This window comes from Nyctereutes procyonoides, unplaced genomic scaffold, assembly GCF_905146905.1.
Source record: "Nyctereutes procyonoides isolate TBG_1078 unplaced genomic scaffold, NYPRO_anot_genome, whole genome shotgun sequence".
Lineage (NCBI taxonomy): Eukaryota > Metazoa > Chordata > Mammalia > Carnivora > Canidae > Nyctereutes > Nyctereutes procyonoides.
The window spans coordinates 6,303,178-6,310,286 of record NW_026575045.1 but is presented as its reverse complement, the minus strand read 5'-3'; the positions used below and the strand labels follow the sequence as shown (position 1 = coordinate 6,310,286).

General features: G+C 45.9%; 1 long non-coding RNA gene across 2 annotated transcripts; it reads right to left on the bottom strand.

Moving 5' to 3' along the window:
* Positions 1–334: 334 nt before the first annotated feature.
* On the bottom strand, positions 335–6,856 carry LOC129509242 (uncharacterized). Of its 2 annotated transcripts, XR_008664318.1 has the most exons (4): positions 5,732–6,856; positions 3,856–3,963; positions 2,197–2,484; positions 335–606 (listed from the first exon to the last, which is right to left on the bottom strand). It is a non-coding gene; the product is annotated as an uncharacterized LOC129509242 (long non-coding RNA). The 2 variants fall into 2 exon arrangements; XR_008664319.1 differs by lacking the exon at positions 3,856–3,963 and having other exon boundaries at positions 5,732–6,853.
* Between the last annotated feature and the right edge of the window lie 253 nt (positions 6,857–7,109).

The window sequence follows — 7,109 nt, the reverse complement described above, 5'->3', positions numbered from 1 at the left end:
TTGTCCCTGCCCCTCTTCCCCTATGCTTTCTCTTGCTCTGCTGTCTCTCAAATAAATAAATAAATAAAAATATTTTTTTTAAAAAGATGAAGTTTTACTAGAATAGGGTGGGCCTTTAATCCTGTAAGACTGCATCCTTCTAAGAAGAGGAGAGATACAGAGACAGAGACCTATGGGAAGAATGTGGCCACGTGAAATTGGAGGCAGTTTGGAATGATGCATCCACCTAAAGCCAGGGAACACCAAAGATTGTTGGCAAATACCAGAAACTAGAGGAGGCAAGGAAGGATTCTTTTTTTTTTTTTTTTTAAAGATTTTATTTATTTATTCATGAGACACAGAGAGAGGCAGAGACATAGGCAGAGGGAGAAGCAGGCCCCTCATAGGGAGCCTGATGTGGTACTCCATCCCGGAATTGGGATCATGCCCCGAGGCAAAGGCAGCCGTCAACCGCAGAGCCACCCAGGTGTCCCGGAAGGATTCTCTTTGACAGGTTTCAGAGGGAACAGGGCTCTGTTGACATCTTGATTTTAGACTTCTAGCTTCTGGAACAGTGTGACAATAAATTTCTGTTGTTTTAAGTCACCCAGTTTGCAATATGGCAGCCTGAGGAAACCAATATAGTTGGCTTCAGTTTTTATCCTAAACCCCTAAGATGAAGCCCTACATCTATTATCATTTAAGTTTGAGTCATATTTGGTAAGATTTACTGAATACTGTAGAAAAAAATTATTGAGCACTACAGAAAATATTTTGTTCTGAGGCAGCTGAGTGGCTCAGTTGGTTAAGTGACTGACTCATGACTTCAGCTCAGGTCATGGTCTCAGTGTTGTGGGATTGAGCCCTATATGGGTCTCCGTGCTGGGCATGGAGCCTGCTTAAGATTCTTTCTCTCCCTCTCTCTCTGCCTCTCCCCTGCCCCCAAGCACTCTCTCAAAAAAAAAAAAAATGAGAAAATATGGTTTCAAATGGGATAAGTACTTTGTTTCTATTAAAGGTAGGCTTTAATTTTTTGCCTTTTGGATAATTATCAAGAATACATCAACTGTGCAGTTTGCTTTTTTCTCATTAAGAATATTTCTTTATTTTTATTTTTAAATTTAATTTCATTAAGTTCAATTAATTGACATTTAGAGTATTATTAGTCTCAGAGGTAGGAGCATTTTTTTTTAATTCACACAATTAATCATAAATCATTGTTCGATCTCTGAAATTTCAAATTCATTGCCCCCTTTCTAGGCACCACGTTCTTGCCTATTTTCCTCTCAACTACTATGCAGCCATTGAACATTCTCTTGGGCCTTCCCTGGATTGTATGTGAAGCTCTCTTGTTGTATTTAGGCCGTTTACTAAATTTTGTCCACCACATTCTTTAATCTACGTCATACTACATAGTCAGCCTCTTAATGATGACCTTCATTATTACCTTTACCCCCCCCAACCCCCTCTAGCTGATGTTCACACTGTGTCAATCTGCAGTCATCCACTATCTCTGTTCTAGGGTTCTAGAGTGGAGAGTAGATCTGTGTACATGGCACTCACTCCTTACCCAAGCTGTCCAGCTCCCTTCCGTGAGTCCTCATTTGGTAGTTCCTTTATTCACCACTTGTTGAGTTGCAAAGAAACTCCTCACCACTGCCTTTTCTTAGATCCACTCCAAACATGATTTCTGCTCTCCTTATTGAGACCTAGTGTGGCAACTCCACTTGTATTCTCTTCCATATTCATCTAATTCTCTGCAGAATCTTCAATCCTTCGATTACCTACTATTTCTTCATCTAACAATTCCCATGTATTCAACTTTAAGTAACAGAAGAACCCAACTATTAGGAGTTCATTTAGTGCTTCTCAAAATGTAAAATACATCTGAATCACCTAGGGAGCTTGTCAAAATAGAGATTTTTGTTTAGTTGGTCTGGGGTGGGCCCTGAGTGTTTGTATTTCTTACAAATTCCCAGGTGGGGATCCCTGGGTGGTGCAGCGGTTTGGCGCCTGCCTTTGGCCCAGGGCGCGATCCTGGAGACCCGGGATCGAATCCCACATCGGGCTTCTGGTGCATGGAGCCTGCTTCTCCCTCTGCCTGTGTCTCTGCCTCTCTCTCTCTCTGTGACTATCATAAATAAATAAAAATTAAAAAAAAAAAACAACAAATTCCCAGGTGATGGTAACACTCCTGATCCCATCACAGGAATTTACCCTTTGTATGCATATGAAGTCATCCTTATGGGGTAAGCTCGGTATTTGCATGATGGCTTTGACTCTTCCGGTCTGCCCCTCATGATCTCAAGATCCTGCTGTAGCTCCAGACATCCCATCCTCACTTGACTGCGTCCAAAGGCGACTCAGGTTAAGGTTTGACTAGAGAGGAGAATGAGAGTCTTTCTCCTCCCCTCCTCTTTTCCTCAGGGAGGCAAATATGTGTTGAAGCCTCTCAATTCTCCTTACAACTCATTGGCTTGGAACTGGGTCACACCTGACCGCTCACTGTCAAAACAGAATGGGATAGATAAATTATGATTTATGTTAAGAGGCTGGACATACTGCTAAACAAGTTAAGTCCTGTCAGCGGAAAGAGGGAGGATGGCCCAATAGAGTAGTTTCAGCCATATATGGTTTTCAAGTACCATCTTGAGGTGAAAAAAAATTTTTTAAATAATACTGCTTCATTTCACTAGTTTTTGAACTTTTCAGGCAGTTTTCTCTGTGAATGTTCTAGTTCTACTCTGTGTATATCCTTTCTATTCATATGCTTGAAATCTGGCTTTTGTCCCTGCTGTCATAAAGCAATCACTTAAATAAATAAATAAATAAATAAATAAATAAATAAATAAATAAATAAATAAATAACCTTTTTTTCTCTTGCCCCCTGGCTGGGGGCTTGCCCTCACTTGGACCTTAGCTCTCTGTTCATCATTCCTTACACTCATCGACTAGCTGTTGGGACATCTCTTCTCATGGCTCCTATGTATCACCTCTGTGGCTCCCAGTTCCTATGTGAATTCCACCCTCCGATCTGCCCATCAGATACTTCTAACTGCATGTCATTCCAAACCTTTTCCCTCCCAAACTGCTGTCTCTTTCCATTTCCTTTTTGTAGGTGGCATTAAATTCCTCTTGGAATAAATTAGCATAATGTTTTGTTCTATTATTTTACGGGATGTTAAACGGTTGTGACTGATGCAGCAGCAGGAAGTGACAGATACTGGATCCCAAAATGAGTTGTGATTAAGACTAAAATGTGGAAATTTCAAAGTAACAGGTAGAGGGCTGATTAGATTCTCGTTCATGCGGAGGATCCAAGAGTGAGGTGACTGAAGATGGGTGGAGGGTGGGGCTTGAGATTTTGTTTGGATGGAGCACTTCTAGTTCTGCCGTCGCACCTCCTGCTCCACCCCTGCCTGTGGGCAGGGGCAGTGGCATCTACCACCAAGCCCGGTGAGGAGGGCTTCCCCAGGACCTCTGAGAGCGTGCTAGACTCCCCCCTGAGGAAGGTACTGCCTCCTCTGGCAGCAGAGTAGGGGACTGAACTTACAAAAGGTGTGTGAATTTCAGAGACTATACCGAAGAGTCCACAGGAGGAGGTCATTTTAAAAGAGATTCTGGCCTAAAAGTCTCACTGGGGGGGGGGGGGGGGGTTGATTGAACCCCAACTGCAAGAGTCTGTGTGGAATAAACCACATCAGTTAGAATAAGCAGTTGGAGAGAATCCATTGCCTGTATCCCAGGAAGTATGTATGGTCAGACATTCCTAGCACAGGACCACAAAAAGTGTTCTGAGAAAATTCTGCTTCAGGTAGCCACTAGGCCAGAGGGTGTGATGCCCTTTTGCAGAGTGCTGGTCTAGTACAGACTTACCTGTCCCTCCACTTCCCCTCTTCATATTATTGTCAGCAAGCTGGCCAGGATGGGGTGAGATGGAGCAGGAGCAGGGCCCCTTGGCCTGACTTCTGCCCAGAGAAAGTCCTTGCAGGGAAAGGGAGTAAGATTTTAACTACTAAATGGAAAACATGTTTTATCTTTTAGAGTAACAGGAAGGTTTTCTATTACCCAAGACAACAAGATAGTTGTGGGGCTGCTTGAGTTGTCATTCACTTGAAGAGGAAGAACTGTCCTCCTTGAATGGGACAGTAGGTGACAAAGCTTAAGTTAGGAGTCCTCTCCCTGAATCCTATTTATTCAGTGTCCTGGTTACATATAGTTTCAATTCAGCTTCTGGAGCAGTGAAATCATTTGATCAAAAAATTCTGTTCATATTGCCCCAGGATTACAAATTTGTAAACATGTCCTTGGCTCCTCTTGTATTAGTTTATGCGGTTAAGCTGTACTTTTTTTCAGACTAAGAAACGGTCTCAAGGGATGAGGATGAATGCATAAAGAACAATGCTTAACCACAGGACTGTTGAAGCAGTGAGTAAATGTTATGCATGATAGAGAACTTGTATCAAGACTATATAAAAACCTATTACACCTTAAAAAAAAAAAGGGCCAATAATCCAATTTAAAAATGGGCAAAGGATCTGAGAGCCACTTCTCCGGATATATGTTATCTTCTTTCAAAGAAGATAAACAAGTGGCCAGTAAGCACATGAAAGATGCTCAAAATATTAGCTCTCAGGGAAATGTAAATCAAAACCACAATGAAAGACCACTTCACAACCATTAGGATGGCTATAATAAAAAAGACAGATAATGACAAGTATTGGTCAGGATGTGGAGAAAGTGGAACCCTCAGACATTGCTGGTGGGAATGTAAAATGATGCAGCTGCTTTGGAAAGTAGTCTGGAAGTTCTTCAAAAAGTTAAACATGGTTACCATATGATGCATCAATTCTAATCCTAGGTGTATATTCAACAGAACTGAAAACATATATTCACACAAAAACTTGTACGTGAATGTTCACAGCAGCAGTATTCATAAAGGCCCAGAAGTGGAAACCCAAATGTCCATCAACGGATGAATGAACCAACAAAATGTGGAATATCCATACAATGGAATATTATTCATACATAAAAAAGAATTGAAGTTCTGATATATGATACAACCTGGATGAACCTTGAGAATATATGCTAAGGAGACAGACACAACATGGCATATATTACATGATTTCCTTTATAAAAAATGTCCAGAAGAGGCAGATACAAACATGAGTGAGTAAGTACTAAAGAGAACTGTTTGGGGTGGTAGGCAGGAGGAGAGACTGATTAAAAAGTTCTAAATTTGATTGTGATGGTGTTTGCATAACCCTGTGAATATATTTTAAAAACACTGAGTTGGGGCGCCTGGGTTGCTCAGTCAGTTGGGAGTCTGCCTTTGGCTCAGGTCATGATCCCAGGTCCTGGGATGGAGCCCTGCATCAGACTCCCTGCTCAGCAGGAAGCCTGCTTCTCTCTCTCCTACTCCCCCTGCTTGTGCTCTGTCAAAAAAAAAAAAAAAAAAATCTTAAAAAAAATTAAAAACACTGAGTTGTACAGTTTATTATTTTTTTGAAGATCTTATTTATTTGAGACAAAGAGCACACGCACGTGGTAAGCCACCCAGCTGCCCTCTGAGTTGTACAATTTAAATAGGTCAATTGTATGGTTAAGTTTGAAATGTTATTTGTGGTTAGACTAGGAGCCTCATGTTGGCAGGGATGGAGCAAGCTTTGCACATTACCTTATCAATCTAGCCATTGCCCCACAGGCACTCAACAAATATTTCTTGATGAGACAGCACACTTTTATACTGTACCTGACGTTTATACAGGGCTTCATAAATTTTCAATTTCCTTTTTTATCCCCACTGACAGCAGCAGTTCCTTTGTGCCTCGTAACTCCGAAGGTCGTCAGAGTGGGTGATTATGAGATTGTTATTGGCCCATATTGTGAAAAATGATCTGCTGTACAACAGAGAAAAAGATCCCCAAATATTTCCATCTGCTAAATTTTATCTTCCGATGCTCGCTCTCAGGCCTGTTTGTCTTGCACTTCTCGTGTCTCCCAGAGAGAAGAAAGCGCTTCCTAGTACGACCGGCACAGCGCTGATAGACTGGTTCCCAAACTGCAACCCTACGGCACAGCAATTCGGGTCACTTGTGGGGCAGAAACCAAAGAACCGAGATTCCTTTTCTAAGCAAACAAAGCAATGAAACCAGTAGGACTTTAGCTTTGGGATATTGGACCCAAGTCTTCTCAAATACTTCTAACCATAAGGTTTGAGGCGGTGTCCCACAGCCACTTCAATAGTGATTGGTTTGAGCGCCTTCCAGGCATCGGATTCAGGTTTCCAGGGTCTGGTCCCTTCTCCCACTCCCCATCTCCCCCACCCCCACGCTTGGGAGAAGAGACTCAAATTCCGCACATTTCTGCCAGAACCTTTCCGGCCAGAGGAGTGGGAGCGACCCTGCTAGGAGAATCTCGCTGGAAGCGCCGCAGACAAGAGGACCCCGGGGGTCTCAGGCAGCCGGGGCCCCTGGCGGGCGGACTCCCACTGGCCTCCAGAACTGCCGGCGCCTGTGCGATGGGGGGTGTCGTCCGAGAGGTGCACCCAGCGCCGGAAGCCTTGGCCGACTTCCCGGGGGGCGGGGGGGCCCTGGGAGGCCGGGGGCGGTCCCTGCGCGGCGGGGGGCGCGGGACTCGCGGGCGCCGCGGGCCGGAGCGCAGGTGAGCAGCGGGAGCGGGGCTCGCGGTCCCCGCCGTCCTCGCGGTCCCCGCCGTCCCCGCCTCCGCCTCCGCGGCGCCCGCGCTGCGCTCCACCCTCCGCGCGCCGGGCCCGGGGGCGGGCGAGGTCTCGGCCCAAAGGCTCGTGGGGCTTGGAGGGAAGCGGGCGGGGACGTGGGGGCCCCGGACCGCGCGGCCGCGGCAGGCGGCGCGGGGCGCGGGGCGCGGGGGCGCGGGGCGCGGCGGCCGCCGGAGCCGCAGGTGGTTCCCCGGGCCGGCCCTTTTCTCCTCCCCTTTCTTTCTTTCGCCTGCCCTCCCTCGCGCCCGGTGTCGGCGGCACTTCCCCCGCTTCCTCCTCCCTCTCCAATCGGGAGGGAGGGAAGGGGCCGCCGGCTCTTTCCTGCCTCCCTGCAAACTTGAGCGGGACTCCGGTCTCCGCTCGCCCGCGCCCGGGAGCCGCTCCTGGGACT